The sequence below is a fragment of the Cornus florida genome, unplaced genomic scaffold, assembly GCF_030987335.1.
Source record: "Cornus florida cultivar Cherokee Brave unplaced genomic scaffold, ASM3098733v1 CherokeeBrave_3.0.0_Hap2_Chr01, whole genome shotgun sequence".
NCBI classification, from domain to species: Eukaryota; Viridiplantae; Streptophyta; class Magnoliopsida; order Cornales; family Cornaceae; genus Cornus; species Cornus florida.
Window position 1 is genome coordinate 29,815,398 of NW_026775571.1, and position 20,927 is coordinate 29,836,324.

Genomic DNA, 20,927 nt, shown 5'->3' on the forward strand with positions numbered 1-20,927 from the left:
GAAGATCTCCATGGTTCTCAAATTGGATAGCTAGATAACTATGGTTTTGTAATTGATTGGTGGGAAGATGTTCTTCACAGTTCTGAAATTTGATAACTTCATCTGAGCATGACAAAACCTTTATACACACACACACACACACGTATATACATAAACACGTATTGATGTATATATATCAGTTTGTACCAATATTCACTATGCATCCCAACGTTCTCCTTAACAACATCTCAACCTTTTCCTTAACAACATTCTAACAATCTCTTTCTCTTGTTTGTGATACATGTTAGAAAAATATTGGGACATTAGTCTTGCATCACAACATTTTTTGAATGTACATCCCAACTTACTCCTTATTAGCATCCCAACAATTTTCTAACGTACATCCCAAATAAGATAAAGATATGAACAGTGTGATGTTGGTAAGGAAAAAATTAGGATGTTAATAACGGGAAAGTTAGGATGTAAGATAGGAAAATGTTGTGATATACAATTTGTACCAAGATATGTTTATGTATTTGTACAATAAGTGGGGATGTTGGTAAGATAAAAGTTGGGATACAAGATGGTATGTTGTAGATGTAGATGGTATGTTGCATGTAGCACATACAAGAAGTTGCAGGTCTACCATCTATTCTATAAATGCTGTGATATACAAGAAATTGTAGGTTAGGGAAATGTTTGTGTAGAGAGAGATTGTAGAGAGAAAAAAAAGTAAGAAATTGGTTTGGTTTTGATTTAGTCCCTATATATGTATATATATACAAAAATTTTTATTTTTTTATTTTTTACCTCATGTATTTTTACTTTTTTAATTTACTTGTCGATTAAAATATAGGTTTTGTTGCGCCGGTGGCGATTTCGGTCCTCCTAAAAGACCCGAAACCCTTTATACAAAAACCTTGACAACTGAGAAGCCCTCGTGGAACTACATAGACACAGTCAACAACGCGCTCTATTACGAAAAATAGAGTTCTGCATTAAAAAAAGAAAAGAAAAAAGCAACCAGATAAATCCAGCCTCAACATATCTTTCTTTTTGACTCTTCTTTTCCCATTCCCACGAACTCCAACGAACCCAAATTTCCAAAGCTTCAATCTCAGCAATTCTTCATGAGATTTGATACTCACCAGCCATGAGCAAATTCGGAAACTTCATTCACAAACTATTCAAACCCTTCGATTGCGGTTCTAAGAAATTCGGACAAAAAGAGGACCTAGAGAGGATCGCGGCACGAGAAAATGAGCAATTCCCTTTTGAAACCCTAGTTGCAGCAACCAAAAATTTCCACCCAAATCATAAGCTCGGCCAAGGCGGTTTTGGTCCTGTTTACAAAGGGAGGTTGGAGGATGGGAGAGAGATTGCGGTGAAGAAGCTGTCGCAGAGCTCTAATCAGGGAATGAGAGAGTTCATGAATGAGGCGAAGCTGTTGGCGCGTTTGCAGCATCGCAATGTGGTGAATTTGTTAGGCTTCTGCGTGCACGGCGTAGAGAAGCTACTCGTGTACGAGTATGTAGCTAATGAGAGTCTTGACTAGGTTCTCTTCGAGTCTGGTAGACGGGAAGCACTTGATTGGAAGCGGAGGTATGACATAATTATGGGTATTGCTCGGGGCTTGCTTTACCTTCATGAAGATCCGCACACTTGCATCATTCACTGTGACATCAAGGGTGGCAATATCCTACTAGATGATAAATGGTTCCCAAAAATTGCTGATTTTGGCATGGCCCGCCTTTTTCCCGTGGATGAAGGTTCTGAAACGCACGTCAACACCTTCCGTGTAGCTGGTACCAATGGATATATGGCTCCTGAGTCTGTAGAGCGAGGGTATCTATCTGTTAAGGCAGACGTATTCAGCTTTGGAGTTGTGGTTCTGGAGCTGGTTAGCGGTCAGAAGAACTCAACTTTCACTTCAAGTCTGGAAGACCAAAATCTACAGGAATGGGCGTATAAATTGTACAAGAAAGGCAAAAGCTTGGAGGTGATGGACCAGACCTTGATGTCATCTGCAGTTCCTGATCAGGTAGCAATGCGCGTACATTTAGGGCTGCTTTGCACCCAATCCAGTCCAAGTCTACGGCCCAGCATGCGCCGTGTGGTGGTACTGCTTTCGAAAAAGCCAAGCGTCCTCGAAGAACCAACTAGACCTGGATATGCTGGTTCCAGATATAGAACATCTCGCAGACCCACTGCATCATCCTCCACTGCCGGAACTTCTAGTGAGTCCGGTTCCCATACATTTGGTTCCACCACCAATACCAACAGCGCAACAGTAACTGCAAGCACATCAGATCTTACAAGTCCAGGATTGGATCGTCGTGAAAAACGTCCCCTGCAAGGTTAGGCACACCTTAAAGAAAGATTTTGTTTGTTCTTTTGTTTTGTCGGAGAGCACGGAGTCAGTGCTTTGGATTTGAATTTGGAATTGGAGAAAATTTAGTTCAAAGATTTAACAAAATTTTTTTCAATTCCAAATTGAAAACGTTGACCCGATACTGCCAAAACAAAAACTTTTGTGTATTAAGATTTGTGTCATTGTTTTAGTATATATTTAAATTTTAGAGAATGCTGAGTTAAATTAATACCAAAGTGGGGTTAGGAGTGACATTCATTCAGTTGTGCAAAATGAAAATCTACATTTTTATCTGAGAAAAAAAAAACACAAACGCTTTGAGCCAAAGAGGAGAGAGAAAACTAATACACTTTGAGAGTGCGAAAGAGGAGAGAGAGTGAGAGAAAACCAGGCCAAAGACAGTGATAGAAACTTCGAAACCATTCCCCTCTTCTCAAAACCTCTTCTTTCTATCTCTAAAACATCACTCTCGCTCGATCGGACCCTCCCATTCCTCACACAACATTCAACCTCTCCACGGTTATACATAGCTGTATATAGCTATAAATATATATCATATATATTGACGTATATATCATTTTGTATATACAAATATAGTCCGTGCAATAGAGCGTTATGGTCGGACACCAGTAATGGAGGGGTCGCAGTCCGATCCATTGGCCAAATGGAGCTCCCCAGGAGCCGAAACAGGGCTCAAAGGTGAGTTCAGTGTTTCTCCATTTCAATTTCATCCGAATTTCAATGAAATTTCGCTTGCATTGATGTGGATTCGTGGTGAATTCAAAAATGTAGAGTGTTTTGTGAATTGGGTTTTGTATTGATTTCGCAAATGTAGAGCCTATGTGGCAGTTGGGATTGGGCGGTGCAGGGGAATCGTACCCAGAGCGGCCTGGCGAGGCCAATTGTATCTACTTTTTGAGGACGGGGTTTTGTGGATTCGGTGCACGGTGTCAGTTCAATCATCCCCGGGACCGGAGTGTGGTAAAGTTTTCAAATTTTATACTGTTCTGTCCAAATTTGTGTAAGTTATGGCTTAGAATAAAGGGTTTTAGTGAATATTCTATTTGATCAGTGATGATTGTATATAATTCGTTATGATATTGTAATTAATGTGATCTGTATGGGGTATATAGTTAGATTTGATGCCAGTTGTGCATCATTCTGTGATGTTGAATTGTCTGATTATCGCAGAGTTTTGGAATGTTACTGTACTGTGAAAGAGGCCAGATTATTAGGGTCTTTGTTATTGAAAGTAATTCTTGCAAAATTGATATGCATTAGTTAAATTTGATAAATAAACACTGTCAGGCTGTGGAGCTATGAGAGCTGCTGGCGGGGAGTACCCAGAGCGAGTGGGCCAACCTGTGTGCAAGGTACTTGGTTTAAGAACTCCTTATTATTTCTCAAACTTGTAGTATTTTCCAGATGCTTGATATTGTACAATTTATAGTTTGCTAAATTCTTAGTGGAGTGCATTTATCTGTTCATTTGTCGGTTTCGTGGAAGAACGAGCTCCTATTTTGTTGATTATGAATTTGTTGTTTCCTTCCATTGTTTTGACATTCCATGAAAAAAAGTACGTTCCTTTTGTTTTAATTATGTCCTGTTGTAATGACTATGCTGCTGTAATGCATTTTTCAGTATTATATGCGGATGGGTACGTGTAAATTTGGCGCTTCTTGCAAATACCACCATCCAAGTCAAGGAGGTGAATATAATAAGTAACAATTGACCTCCTCCAAAAAAAATCGCATTGCTACCTACTTGGAAGACATCACAAGCGAACTGTTTCCTGATATGAAAACTCTAGTATACGAGTGCGACTATTTACAAAATCCTACTGACGCTTCCAAACCACGCGGAGTCAATCACAAAGGAGAATATTTCTCTCCAATGTATCTGTAAATGAAGTCAAGGTCTGTTTGTACAACTCTTGCTTTAATCCAAACCACCAAATGAGAGGTTTGCTCTATATAATCTACAAAACCTCAAACGTTGTCACACCAACATCCCTATGCCAACATTACCTTAGGCAATTTTTGAAAATCAAAGTAAATAATTCCCATTGTCCATGAAAACTTATGATATATGCCTCAAGCATATCCTCCACAATCTTAAATCTCTTGATCAATTCCTCCGTTTAGAGATATGAAGCAAAGCTGCTGCTCCAAAATCTTTAGAAAATTCCTTCAAAATAGCCCTTTTCATCCATTATAATGGCTAGTCACATGCTATAACACCATTATCATTGTAATGTAGAACTAATATGAAGCTCTAAAATGAGCATTACTCCAATTAATGTTCATAAGCGAGCTTGCTCAATCCATTGCTCTTAACCCATATGGAATTAAAATTCCGATTAAATGTTGATAATCCTTACCGACCGTTCACTCTTGTTTAATCCTACTCCCATTTTTAATATAGGAAGTGGCTGAGAATATCCAATGATCAACTTTCCCACCTTTCTAATAGGTGTTACACTTAGAGACAATTATGTACATATCACTATCCGTACCTGTTCACCAAAACCAACACAGTTGATGTACCTTATAACCATCTGAGTGCACCGAAAATTATAAAATTTATATTTCAGTCACTCCGACCTCTATAACATCATTTACAGAACCTACTAATCCTCCTTCAGTACCTTAAACTTTGTTTGAGTAAGGTAACACCTACTCTAGGGTCAGTTCCAATATTCTAAGTTGACCTCCTTAATTACCTTAATAATAGCAAGTGTCTTTATTACACATGCTATACATTCAACTAATAACTCATCAACTAACCGAAAGATTAATTACCATATTTGTTGTTATGAGTATCTATTTCCATATTCTCTTCCTCCAGACGAAACTTAATGCAAAGTGTGAGTCTTCCACCACTTCTTATTCATCTAAGTCATCTCATGATCAGTTCTATTCATATTAATTGATGTCTTGAACTTAGACACTAAACTACCTGCAAACATTTCTTAAAATAACGTTCTTGCTACATAAGGCAATACCACTCCTATGAACTCCAACATTTTTAGTAACTCATCAAGCTGTTGTATCATAAGCTTACTGTAGAATGGACCATAGTATGCCATATGTCTTTACTATCTCTGCAATGTAAAGATTTGTTAACTGTACTGATGTCATACCAGTTCGAATAGCTAAGAATTAAGCTGATTTTATTTATCAATCAACCAATATCCCGAACAGAATCAAGGCCCTTGTGCGGAATTAGTAATCCCTCAACAAAAATTTGTGGGAAAATGCTCTCTAATTTCCACTTTGGTATAGGAAATAGCTGCAAAGGATCTGGTGATTTCTGATGATCAATTAATCTTGACTATCTGGTAAATATTAGACTTGGAGACAGAAATAATTATATCCCTCATTCTTCCTGTCCGCCAACTTCTGCTTCATATCGTGATGCAGTGTATCTCCACCTGGACGAATAGAGAACTAAGAGTTGTAAATCTCAGTCCTTGCATTCTCCCTTCAATTCGTCTGCAGAAAGTACCATTAGTACGGTACCACCAGCCTTTGTCTGCACTCATTGTTTAAATTGGAGCATCTTCAAAAGCTAACTCATGGGTCGTGATAGACTTACCAATAAAGAAAGTCAACACAACAAAATTCAACTAAATATGACATTTTCATACACATCGTGCACCTCTTCTTTATATAGGTATTCGGTCTCACCATTTTATTTTTGACACACCCTGTTTCTTTAACGGAAGTAAGTGTCAATCAGACTTCTTGTCTAATTTCAAAAGAATATGGAACCTTTCTATCCATCTAGTAAGTCATCAATTGCCTAGCAACAACTATTTGTTGCGAATTGTGACTTAAAAAAAAAAAATCATATTATTTATACAAGTGAAGAGACTTAGTTTCCTCCTTCTTTTTGGCAACATCGGCAACTCTTCCTAATGACACGCCCTCGTGAATAAATTCCTGTTTAAGGATAGACTGATGAAGATTTATTCAGTCTACTGTCCTCACTTGGCGTCATTTTAGTAGGTACTTAAACTAGTACAAACCCCGACACCTTTGATAAACCATTGTGGCGTTACAGTGGTCTTTAATAAGATACATATCTAGACCTTGCATAAAAATCTATCAAACTAATCGTACCCGATTATTTTACTTGTGGTGATGGTTTAACTAACCCAACCCAAATAACATACCATAACATACCATACTAATGCATGTCTACCAAATCCTATGACCACAAGCTCACAATCTTAGCGTAAAATAGCGTTATTACTCCATGGGGTAAAAATATTAGGTGGCTGATCACATACTTGTGTCCCCCAACTAAATCATATACCAAAATCCTGAATACCAAATAAAATAATATATTTATCATACAAATTTACACGTAATGTACTCATACTTAAGACAACATCACTTCTAAGGAAGAATCTCCTCTTCACTTTTCCCCTTTCGAGAATAGGTGAAGTCGTGTTGGCCTCGATATGCGGTGACCCGTCACGTACACTTAAATCCTTCCTTGGCTTATACTTTAAAGTAGTGCCCACCAAACTAAACATTTGATCCCTAATTTTGCCTTCCGGCAAAGAAATCGATAAAGTAATTTTTTTACTTCGTTGGGTCTTTATCGCTTTCGCTTTGGACCCTATCATTTTCCTAGTGCCAACCATTTTGTGACTATAGAATATAATTGTCATCAGCTCGTCCTAACGAACCGTAAATAGAGTACAACGAATCATATTATGGGTTCTAAGTATTAAGAGACGCAACGCGTAAGTCAAATAACGAAAAACACTCCTAAGGACACTTGAACCTGGAGTGCTCTGATACCAACTATGATACTCCTGGATTTCCGAATGCGGGTTGGCTTGGCCCACGCCCGAACACCCAGATATATCAAGAACAAACTGGCAATAAACGAACACATAATACAAAAAAAAAGAATCATAGAATAAATAAAATGTGGAAATGAAAACTAGAATAATAATTAAATCCTCCAAAATAACTTTCCTTAAATAATGATCTCTTCTTATACTAATAATCCTCCAAAATACAACTCGGGAATCATGCTATGTGGACCCCTAGAAAATCCCAAACTGATATAAAGAACAGTAACGACTGTCAACATCTACATACTGAAATATAACATAAAATCCCATGTAGATAATCCGGAAGAATGATGATGACTAGTCTTTGCTCTGCATGATCAAATCTACATTTGGTACTGACCTAGTTCTGAAAAATAAATAGTAGGTCAGGCCTACAAACAAGTTCTTTCTACTACATCTAACAGAGATCTAAGGAACGAATACATCCTAATCAACTCATGCAATAGTTACATAGTCTGTATATATATAAATACACACTAAAGACTCTCACTGGACTATAGGGCAGGTTCATCCTGATACTAGGTATCATGCAAAACACATAGGCAGTCATAAACACCATTATCTACCAAGGTGCACCATATCTTTCTATATCCAGCTATGCATCTAAGGTAATATAGCCTTCCTAACCATTGATCATGAGATTCAAACTCATATCACGACACATATCCATATATATATAAATCCTATCCTATCCAAAGCATAAAAGTAAAACTATTCGTCATACTCTTTCAATGGCATGTCATCTAACTGGTTCCGTGGCCTGACACGAATAGATAGGACTTAACTTAATAGTTAATCCATCCATTATATGCCCCCATATTCTGACAATGGTACATTAAATCCAAAAACCAATAATTGATGTAACATATATATTTATACATCAAATAATCCATACATAATATGATATAAATCATACAGATATCCATTGTATTTAATTAAGCAATATAAACATCAATTCTAAGTAGCATGTAATTAACTTACTAAATAAGTAATTAACATACACATCAAATAATTTGCATAGCCTTTCCTAGTCAATATTAATCCAGTAAAGTTAATACCTTAATCGTCAATTGTATTTACATGATGGTTATTACCATTTATAACACAAGTAATAATATAACTCTTAGCAAATTATCCTTTTACAATTGCTACAACAATTAATATATTTAAATTCAACCATTAAACCATCGTTAATTCATTTATAAACCATACAGTCCAAATCCTTAGCATAATAATGTATTTTATGCATTCTGGAAATTTCCCAACTCCAATTAACCCATTCAAATTGATTAAAACGGTTCAAAACAATTTCTGGGAGTTAAAACGTCAAAATCCAACATTCAGTCCAACTGAGCAGGCTCCTTCTCAAAGGAGTCGACTCCTTCAGCAACTGAGTCGGCTCATTCCTGCTACGGGTCGTCTTCTTCGTTTTTCAGCCCTTGCAACTCCTCCAAACTCCATTGTTATGGGTCCTAAGCTTCAGTCTAAGTCCCAAACAGCCTTAATAATATATTTAAGATGATTTTACACATTTAGATCAAGTTTAAACAACAAATCATGCATAAAATCTCAAGAACATAAACATTTATTCACATATAACCTCTGTTTTAATCCGAATTAATCATGCACACTTGTTTATTTAACTTGTTTAATCATCCTAAAGCTGTCCTAAATATGCATTGAACCCTAGATCAAAGAAGAACAGTAAAACATAGAACTTGCCTTTAAGGGTTTCGGAACAAAAATCCAACTCATTCTTCTCCGACCAATTCCTTAATGTCGGCAGCCTTGGATGCTTTCGTCTTCCACTCTGCTATTCTGGTTTGTCACCCACACTAAGCCTCCTTCTTCTTCTTCTTCCTTTGGCCGTACATCACAGCCTTTATACGGCCTCCTTCTTCCTCTCTCAAACTCACGGCTTTTCCCTCTCTGTAACTTTCTCGTTTTGCCTCTACAACTCACGTATAATAGCCCCTTCTACCAGACTAATAGTAGAAATATATAAAAAGAAGATAAAGGAGAGAATTGCATAAAGGCTTGAACGATATGAATTACTCATTCACAGTTCTAGTATTTATAGATAAAACGAGCACATACTCATATTACAAGAAATGAAACTAAATCAAATTAAAATCAAATCATAACTTATTCTAAAGCATATTCTGTGGCATATTCTATGGCATATTATATAGCATAGTCAAATCTCTGCTATTATGGTAAGTCATACCATAAATTGTGGTATCATATATGCTAACATATGCATAGTCAAATCTCTGCTATTATGGTAAGTCATACCATAAATCGTGGTATCATATATGCTAACACTCCCTCTCAAGTTGGTGTGTGGATTTCTGAAACGCCCAACTTGGACAATGCATTCTCAAACACAATCTTACTAACGCCCTTTGTAAGAATGTCTGCAAGCTGCTGAGAGCTTGTGACAAATGGAGTGCAAATTTGACCAGAGTTGATCTTCTCTCGAATGAAGTGACGGTCCACCTCTATATGCTTAGTCCTGTCATGCTGAACGGGATTTGCTGTTATGCTACTGGCAGACTTGTTGTCGCAGTAGAGTGAGAATGGAAGCAACATTGGAAGGCACAAGTCTGTCATCAAGGTTTTCAGCCAAAGCAACTCACCTACCTCAATAGCCATAGCCCTATACTCTGCCTCTGCACTAGATCGAGAGACAACATCTTGTTTCTTACTGCGCCAAGTAACCAAGTTACCACCAATAGTGGTACAATAACCTGAAGTAGACCTCCTATCTGAAATTGATCCTGCATAATCAGCATCTGTCCAAGCCTTGACACGTAAGTGACTATGATTGGCAAACAAAATACCACGGCTTGGACACCCTTTTAAGTAGCGAAGGATCCGAATAGCTGCATCAAGGTGAGGGGCACGAGGAGAGTGCATGAATTGACTTACGACACTTACGGCATAAGCAATGTTAGGTCGAGTCATGGATAAATAGATGAGCTTCCCCACAAGTCGTTGATATTGACTAATATCTGACAACAACTCCCCCTTAGAATTAGCCAACCGATGATTCTGCTCAATCGGAGTATCAGCAGGACGAGCACCAAGCTGACCAGAAGCAGAAAGCAAGTCAAGAACATATTTGTGTTGAGAGATGAAAATGCCAGTCTTGGAGCGAGCCACCTTAATGCCCAAGAAGTACCGTAGGGGACTAAGATCCTTAATCTCAAACTGACGGCCGAGATAGCTCTTAACCTCATCAATTCCGGTAGTATCATCGCCGGTAAGAACAATTTCATCGACATACACAATGAGCGCAACTGTCTTACCGCATGAATGACGTAAAAACAAGGTATGATCAGTTGCACTTTGATGGAAACCAAACTTGAGCATAGCAGTGCCAAAGCGATCAGACCAAGCTCGAGGAGACTGCTTGAGGCCATACAGAGAACGACGAAGACGACATACCATACCAGAATGAGTAGGAGAACGAAAGCCCGGAGGAGGAACCATGTACACCTCCTCCTGCAAATCACCATTGAGAAAGGCATTCTTGACATCTAACTGAAATAGAGGCCAAGATCGAATTGCAGCAATGGAAAATAATACACGGATGGTATTCATCTTGGCAACGGGGGCAAAAGTCTCCTGATAATCTATTCCATAAGTCTGTGGCCAATCTTGTCGATCTCGATAGGAAATTTTATCAGAAAATCGGCAGCAAAGTTTGCCAGAATATTATCAGTTACCGACTGCCAATTATCGGCAAGTTCCAGCAGCCGATTATCGGCAGACGGTAAATCAGTCACAACAGATGACTTATCAACAACAAAGTTGGAAAAGCTATCAGCATGTTACTGATGAATGGAAAGGTACAAATCGGCTGAAAGCAAAGCGGCCTATGTACTAGAATTCTTTGCCGATTGTGACATCTAATAATCGGCAAAAACAATCATCAGTTGAAAGAATTGTTTTAACTCGCTGTCCTCAGCCCAACTTCAAGAAAAGAAGAAAAAGACTAGCAGATGTTAATTTCACAAGGGTACTTAGAAATCGGTTGAGAAAATCGGCTGAGGCAAAATCGGCTAAAAGAAAATCGGCTACGATAAAATTGGTTGAAAGAAAATCAGATAAAAAACTAGCGACTGCCGGGGGGGATGTGATTGTGAACCCCAAACAAAAGTTATTTGATCCATACGCTCCATTTCAGCATGCTGAGTATAGTGAGGTCATGTTTACCGATCAATGAACTTTTAGGCATGACACAGTCCTGCCGATTGAGCTGGAGGAAAAATCAGCTAAGGCAAAATCGGCTGAAAGGAATTCAGCTAAGAAAACTCCTTGCTGGCTCAATGTCATTCATCTAGTAGAGATAATAGGCAGATCGGCTAGAATGACGCTTCACATTAATTTAATTCTTGCCGATCATGATCATGATTTGTTAGAGGAGTTAGAAAACGCATGGGGGGCAAGTCCTTCCTGGGTTTATGGATTGGCAATATCGGCAAACTTTATGAGAATCTAGGAAGAAGCCTAAATCGGCAGATTTGGCTAAAATGAAATAAAGATCATTTTAGAGGTAATTCAGAAGAAATAAAGCTTTGGAGCTCGTTGATTTGCAATCTGATTCCAAGTGACTAGCGTAACCTTTGTTCAAAATTTTCTTCCAATGTACTTTAAATTTCAAATATCTTATCGGCTTGGGCGGCCGATAGCCGATAAGATATTTAAAATTGGGGGGCATTGTTGACACCCTTTTTGGTAAATTTTGTATTAATGATATGGCAACCAATTTGAGTATAAATTGACACGTGGAAAAGGTAACAGAAGCTACATTAAGAGGCAAAGGAGATTGAAGCATTTAAGTTATTTAATGGATAGGGATTATAATTTTAGTATTTATCTTTTAGTTGATATAAGTTAAATATTTATGTTTATCTTTAGGATTAGTTTATTTTAAACTTATAGTTAGTTGGGTTATCTATAGGATTAGTTTATTTTGAATTTATAGTTAGCTGTGATAGAGTTGTAATGCAAGTAAAATACTTGCATATAGGAGTTTGTTTCTATGTTTTATTCTATAAATAATCAAAAAGGCATACTGAGATAGGGGTCCAGCACCCCTAGAATCTTTAATTTATTTGTTTGCTTTCATAAGCTCTTTCCCAAAATAGCATCCTTGCTATTTCTCTCTCTCCCTATCTCTTTTATTCTCATTCTATCTCTCTCCCTCTAAATCTTTCTCTCTCTCTCTCTCTCTCTCTCTCTATTCTTTCAAAAGTAACTTGGTAAAATTGGCGTACTCAATTTGAGAGCCTGACTATCATTATATACAAGCGGAAAATTACAAGTGGAAAAAAGAATAAAATCAAATCAAAATAAAGAGAATAAAATCAAATCAAATCAAATCAGAATAAAAATAAAATCCCTAAAAATTAGCATATATTGAAGACCCAATAAATCTGCCATAATCGTTGAGTCAACTTATAGATAACATTTCCAACACTCCCCCTCAAGCTGGAGCAAATATGTTGACTAAGCCCAGCTTGATGATGGAAGACTGGAGAAGAGAAGGCCCAACAGACTTTGTGAACACATCTGCAGTCTGTTCTGAAGAAGGAACAAAAATAGGATTAATGATACCCAATCGAACCTTCTCTCGAATAAAGTGAATGTCTACCTCAATATGCTTCGACCTTTCATGTAAAACAAAATCAAAAGCAAGCATAATGGCTGATTTATTATCACAAAACAACCTTGAAGAACCTTTCTGTACAAGACCCAACTCTCCCAAAATTGATTGAAGCCAAAGGAGCTCACAAGTACCTTGAGCCATAGCTCGGTATTCAGCTTCAGCAGAGGATTTAGAAACAATAGCCTACTTTTTACTCTTCCATGATATGAGATGATTACCATAGAAAGTACAGAAGCCAGAGGTAGAACGTTTATCTGTCTTACATCCAGCATAGTCTGCATCAATAAAGCATGAGAGTCCAGACTGATTTCCTGAGGCATAGAACAGACCAAGACCAGGGCACGACTTAAGGTACCTCAAAATATAGTAGACTGCATCCATATGAGCTGAGCGAGAGGCATGCATGAATTGACTAATCACACTGACAACAAATGTCAAATCGGGCCTTGTGTTAGTCAAGTAGATAAGACGACCTACTAAACGTTGATACACGGATGGATCTGGAAGTAATTCCCCTGACTCAACAGAGAGTTTAAGATTGGGGTCCATAGGAGTGGAAGTGGGTCGACACCCAAGCATGCCAGTATCTTGAAGAAGATCCAAAACATATTTTCTTTGAGATAAAGAAATTCCACGACGGGATCTAGCAACCTCAATTCCAAGAAAATATCGAAGAGGACCTAAGTCCTTCACATCAAAGGACTTTTGAAGATGAAGTTTCACCTGAGCAATCCCTGAAGCATCATCACCTGTGATAATGATATCATCCACATATACCAATAACATAATGCAACGACCATCAAAGCGACGTCGAATAAAACAAGTATGGTCTGAGTGGCAGCGCACAAAGCCCATGGATAAAACAACATTGCTGAAACGACTAAACCAAGCTCTAGGAGATTGCTTCAGACCATAAAGAGACTTCCGTAGCCTACAGACTTTCCCAGAATACTCCCCCTCAGCCCGAAATCCAGGGGGTGGATCCATATATATAGTCTCAAGTAAGTTCTCCATTAAGAAATGCATTCTTGACATCTAACTGATGCAGAGGCCAGGAATGGGCAGCAGACAAAGAGACAAGTAGTCGCACAGACGTCAACTTAGCCACAGGAGCAAATGTAGCACTAAAGTCTTTGCCCGGAATCTGAGTAAAGCTTTTTGCCACCAACCGAGCCTTATACCGATCAATAGAACCATCGGATAAGTACTTCACATTAAAGACCCACTTGCAGCCAACCGTTTTCTCCCCAGAAGGTAAAGCAACAAGTTCCCATGTATTATTATGGTGTAAAGCATCCATTTCTGTTGTCATGGCAGACACCCAATTGGGATCCTAGAGGGCTTCTGACACAGATCGAGGAATAAAAATGGTCCCAATCTTGCCCAGGAAGGATTTATATGCATCTGAAAGACCATCATAAGAGACATATTGGGAAATAGGGTGGTTAGTGCTACTAGAAAAACCATACCAATTAGGAGGATGACGATCACGGGTAGGATAACGGGAGGTACGCTCAGGAATTGTAGGAGCAATAGGAGAAGAAGAGTTACCTGGACCTGGTTCTGAAGATGATTCTGGCAGGGGAGGTTGAGTGTGATGGCGACGAGAGTAGACCTGCAAAGGTGGAGGGGAACCCTGCATGGATGGAGAAGGAGATTCCAGGACAGTGTGATTTTCAAAGAGAGGAACAGGACGGGCAATAGGAGAAATCTCCTTCTCCAGATCACAAGAGAGAGAATCCTGTACCACAGAATTAGTACTATAAAAAGGAACAGTTTCATGAAATGTCACATCAAGAGAATGATACATATGTTTGGTCACAGGATCATAACAACGATAGCCCTTTGACATAGCAGAATACCCCAAGAAAATACACCTAATAGATTTATCATCAAGTTTATGACGAGAAGGACTACGGTTATGAACAAAACAAGTACAACAAAAAACACGAGGCAGAAGGTGAAACAATGTATAATCAGGTTGGAGAATCTGAAGTGGTGCCTCACCACCCAAAACTCGACTGAGAGTTCGATTAATCAGAAAAACAGCTGTAAGAACAGCCATGTGCCAATAGAATTTAGGCACATGCATACCACTCAGAAGACATCGGACCACAGACATAAGATGACGGTTTTTGCGTTCAGCCACGCCATTTTACTCAAGAGTATAGGGGCAAGTGAGTTGATGTAAAATCCCCTTTTTATTAAGTTCAGACCGTATTCTCGTCCATTATCAGAACGAATATTACGGACAATAGTGTTATACTGGGTTTTGATCATTTGAAGAAACTGGGTAAATAAAAGAAACACATCAGATTTCTTTTTCAATAAATAAACCCAAGTATAACGAGAATAATCATCAATAAATGTCACATAATATCGATGTCCAGAGAAAGCAGTAACTGGGGAAGGGCCCCAGACATCAAAATGAATAAGATCAAACATACTAGGAGCACGACTCATATGAGAAATATAGCTAGTTCTAGTATGTTTAGAAAGCTCACAAACTTCACATTGAAACTTATGGTCCTTACATGCTTTATTTAACGAAGGAAACAATAGACATAGATATTGAAAGTTTACATGCCCCAAACGTGCATGCCACAGACTAAAAGTGCGAAAAGAAATATCATAAACACTAGAAGTAGGTAGGACAGAAGCTTGAAGACTCGTTCCTGGTGGTTCCCCAAAGTAGTAAAGCCCATCACGCTCATAACCCTTACCAAAAATCCTCTTCGAACAAAGGTCCTGCAACAAACAGTGATCTGGTAAGAATATAACTACACATTGGAGGTTTTTTGTAAGCCGGCTAACAGATAAAAGGTTAAAGGCAAATTTAGGTACATGAAGGACAGATGAAAGAGTAATATCAGGAGACAGACAAACATCACCCGTACTGTGAATGTAAGATGTAGAGCCATCCGCAAGATACACAGATTGGGTAACAGGTATGACATTAGAAGAAAAAACTGATAACTCACCAGTCATGTGATTATTGGCCCCAGAATCCAGAACCCAAGTGGGCTGTTTGGCCTTAACATGAAATGTAGTAAGAGTACCTGTAACAATAGTTGCAGTGGGAGCAGTTGAAGGAGCACTAACTCTAGAAGCAAGGGAGCCAAGCTGGTCTTGGATATGCCCAATCTGAGACTGAAGCTGGCTCAGTCCAGGAAATACAGTAGATCCACCAGTAGTAACAGGAGTTTCTGCAACAGCAACAGTACGAGAAGAACCAGTTCCAGATAAACGGTTCCTAGAAAATTTTTGCTTCAGTTCAGGATGAAGTTTGAAGCAACGAGCCTTAACATGTCCAACCCCTCCACAATGGTGACAAATAATCTGACCTCCAGAAGCTCGTGATCCAAAGTTGGCTATAAAAGCCATACTATCCCCAGCAGGCTCAGACACTGGTGCGGGAACAATTGAGGGCTGAATTAAACGGTGCCTGCGTGCTTCACCATCAACAGTAGCAAAGGCTTCCAACAGGGATTGCATTGGTGATGCATTCAAGATCCGAGACTTTAGTGGTTCAAATTCTGGGCGTAATCCCATCAAAAACTGATAGGTATGTTGACGATCAAGACGTTTGACAAGAAGAGAGGTTGCCTCGGAAGGAAATTCACTGAGAGGCTCATATTGAGCTAGTTCCTCCTAACGAGATCTCAAATACCCAAAATAATCAGTTACAGACAAATTTAGGCCTTCCTGCGAGGCCTTAGCAATATCTTGATATAATTCAAAAATATGAGCATCATTCCTAGAATGAGCATACATTTGATTTAAAGCAATCCACAAGTCATTAACAGAGTCATAAAACATAAATATATTATAAATGCGTTCCTCCATTGAATTAAACATCCATCCTAAAATGGTGCAATTGTCCATATCCCACTGAGCATATTTAGGATCTTTAATATCTGGCCTATTTTCAGTACCCAAAATCCACCCTGATTTGCCTTTTCCACCAACATAGAGGCGAAGGGAACGAGCCCAGGATGCAAAATTACGGCCATTCAACAGCACACTAGTAACTCGTTGAGCCAGTGTGTGTTGCGCCGAAAAGTGAGTTTCTTTATTATTACTTGATTCAGCCATAATATTAAATAGATCAATTCAACAGATTACCAATAATTTCAAATAAAGGAAGAATAAACCTGATTTTGATCAAACCAAGAAGCCGGAGACACGGCGGTCTGATCCGAAAATGCTGCCGAATATCCCGGCAGCCCCAAAAAATTACAAACACGTCTTCTGACCCTTAGTGCATGAAAAAGACTAAGGGAATACCCCTACAGGGGTCGAACCTAGAGGAGATTGACTCCTCCTAGGACTGTCGCAACAGCGACCTGAAAAAAAGAGAAGGTTTGTGAAAAAAAAAAAAATAGGGAAGGGGCTATAACGAGATAGAGGGAGATATTAAAAGAGGCGGTGAAAAAGAGAGAGATGGGGGAGGCATAGGTTTGAGGCTCTGATACCAAAAAGTAACTTGGTAAAGTTGGCGTACCCAATTTGAGAGCCTAACTATCATTATATACAAGCGGAAAATTACAAATATGGAAAAGAGAATAAAATCAAATAAAAATAAAGAGAATAAAATCAAATCAAATCGAATCAGAATAAAAATAAAATTCCTAAAAATTAGCATATATTGAAGACCCAATAAATCTGCCATAATCGTTGAGTCAACTTATAGATAACATTTTCAACACTTTCCATATCTATTTCTCTCCCCTTTCTATTCTTTCAATCATTACTATAATTCATTCAATTAAAAGTCCTTTTAATTAAGGCAATTCTTGAACTCTAAGAAGAGTATCACTGTTCTCTTTATCCTCGCATCGCCTGATAATCAATATTTTTAAAGAGACTAACGTTGACTATTTACAATCGAACCATATTATTGGTTTTGGCACACCCGTAACATCAATTCCGAATCGGATCTTAGGAGCCGATTTTAGCGTCAACACAATCTAATACGGTGTGCATCATTTGAAGACAGGACTTGACCATACAGAGTCAAATGCTACTTCATAATTACATGTGATGAAGGTAAATGAGAAGATGAAGGGTAGGATGCTCTGGGATTTTGTAATGCATGAAAAGTGCCAACTTCATTGCAAACCTATGAAGAGTATACAATTGTGTTAATAATTAAAATTATTGATACTAATCTATAAAAATGAACCCAGCTTAGTTCCAAGGTACAATATCCTCTATTTCTTTCTAGTTGAATCATGTTGGAAAATACTGGAATTGCTTAGAGGTATAACATTGACAAGAAAAATATATGGATGTCAAAGAATAAAGGTACTTATCAGCAACCAAAATCAGTATACTAAGTTCCCAAATGGCCCAAGCATCTCAAATTTCCATGCATATGATAGAGTTGTTAGAACCATTATCTCAAACTGTAAATAGATCATGCAATTTGTTCTAATTAATGCTAATATGCTTTCATCTGGTAATAGAAAGGAAGGCTAGTCGTGTCTTCTGAACTAAATGACTAATTAGAGTTCAATTGTTGGAAAATTTGAAATCACTTGAAAATAAAAACTGTCTTCAATTTTTAAATCTATGAAGTATGAACTCAATGCTAGCTTAGCTTAATTAAGTCGTGTACTCAACTTTTAGCACGGGGTTGAATGAAATGATTGTGCTACTATCCTCCATATCGCATATGATATTGTAATCTAATAAAATCAACAACTAGATCTCGTCATCAGATAATAATAATAAAAAATAAAATAAAATCTTCAACAAAGGAATCATCTAACCATAACAAATTCAACCGTACACCACAAGTATCAATGAAAAATTCACAAAAAGTCTTGAGATTGCAATTTCTAACATGAGAAATGGAATACAAAACTATATAAAACAAAGTATTTTGGACATGCATTGTTATCATTTTCTTCAACACTATGCATGATATTATATGTGTGTGAGCTACTCAAGTGGTTCTAACATGAGAAATGAAATACAAAACTATATAAAACAAAGTATTTTGGGCATGCATTGTTATCATTTTCTTCAACACTATGCATGATATTATATGTGTGTGAGCTACTCAAGTGTACAAGGTTGAAAAAAATAAAAACAGAGAATAGTGCTTACTTTCAAAACAGAGGCAAATCTAGTCACATACTAAAACATTTTAATGGAGTGTATAATTGCTCGGTATATCCAAGAATTCAACAATGGTATGTACAGGTTAAAATGTTTCACCTGAAAAGCCTCAGAAATTATATAGTCATGAAGCGGTATAATTTTTTTTCTTTTTTTTTTGATAAGTAGTCATGAAGCGGTATAATAACTCTGAAATTAAAACAAAAGCCAAATGAAGGAAGAGAGCTAAATATTTCTTACACACGACAAACTCAGTGATGTCCCAATACTCTGCACCAAATGTTGAGGACACCAAAAAAAATGAGAAATAAGCAATAAACCACTACTACCAAAAATGAGGAATTTAAGCGGGTGTTTTTGCAATAAGTACTAATAATCAATTTAGAACAAAGTAATGTGATAGATCAGGAAAATAACAATGAATATCATTACAACAAAGATTTAGGAAGGCCAAAGACAAATTAAACACTGGACCAAATTAAGCATACTAATATATATAGGATTTGGCAAATATTGACAATTTGTATTCTCATTCCAGCTTAGGATCTCTATAAATGCACTAAGTAATGAGAAGTGAAAGGAAAATTGTGTGTGTTAAATATGAACTCTGCTCTTCTTTAACCGACTCTGCATCACCAAAACTCGACTGTATAGTGGAATTGCAAAGATGAAAGATAATAAACATATTAATAGATATAGAATTTATTAGATGAACCGGACTGGATGAAAAGCAACTACAAATACATCAACTAATGGATAGGCGGAATACCTAATTAGGTTTCAAAATTCTCTCGATCTTTCCCACAAACCGTACATAGATAGTCGAAGACCTCCAATCCATCGCCATTTGAGGTCACCTCTTGTTTACACCTTATTTTTCCACTTTCCAGTGGAAGATTGCCCTAGTCGATTCCAATGGAAAGGTACTACGACGTTTCAGTGGAAAGTCTTGAGATACATGGCAGCCAAGGAAACAAGCGGTTACATGCAAAGTCATGGACATATAGCAGCCTAGGAAGTGAGCAGTTACAAGCGGTTACACGCAAAGTCATGAGACACATGGCAGCCTAGGAAGCGAGCAGTTACAAGCGGTTACATGCAAAGTCATGAGACACATGGCAACCTCGGAAGCTGGTCGATTCCAATGGAAAGGTACTACGACGTTCCAGTGGAAAGTTTTGGGACACATGGCATCCAATGAAGCAAGCGGTTACATGCAAAGTCATGGGACACATGGCAGCCTAGGAAGCAAGCAGTTACATGCAAGCGACCATTACTAAATTCTATAAATAGGGCATGATATTGTAACTTAAAAGGCCTGCTCAACGCACAAACAGAGCATTTCAATACAATCTTTACTTTCATTGCAATGCAATTTCAATATATTTAGTCTAAGTTTTGCACTTTACATTAAATAATCTTACTTTCCAGTCAATTACTTTCATAAGTAACGTAGTTCTTCCTAACCAGTTAACAATCCCGAAGTCCTTTTTCAAAAGCAAAAAGAACCCTGAGGTGTTCATTCCAAATCTCATCACAGTCGCCTAGTCTTGCAATCTTCCTTCTGGAATATTGTTTGGATCTCTCTTCGGAACTACAACAGTTCCTAGCACGCCCATCTAGTTCCATCAAAACCGACCACTTTTACAGGTCAAACACCATTTTCACGAACTCAGTGCGATAGAGCCAAGTGTCGTGCAGAAATGGTAGAGAGAGAGTGTGTCTGCAAGTCTAGTGTTTGAATTGGTAGAGAAAGTGGATTGTGTGTGACGTTAGGGGCTTTGAGTTTTTATTTTATTGTTTTCCAGCACTTATCCTAGTGTTTTGACAAAAAATTGTGCCACCTAAAAAAGTCCTTTTACAGCCGCTTTGCATTACTTCTTTTTAAAACATATATGGTC

General features: G+C 37.9%; 1 pseudogene; it reads left to right on the forward strand.

The window, feature by feature from the left end:
- The first annotated feature begins 625 nt into the window (after nt 1-625).
- Nucleotides 626-3,975, forward strand: LOC132294233 (cysteine-rich receptor-like protein kinase 43; annotated as a pseudogene).
- The last annotated feature ends 16,952 nt before the right edge of the window (nt 3,976-20,927 follow it).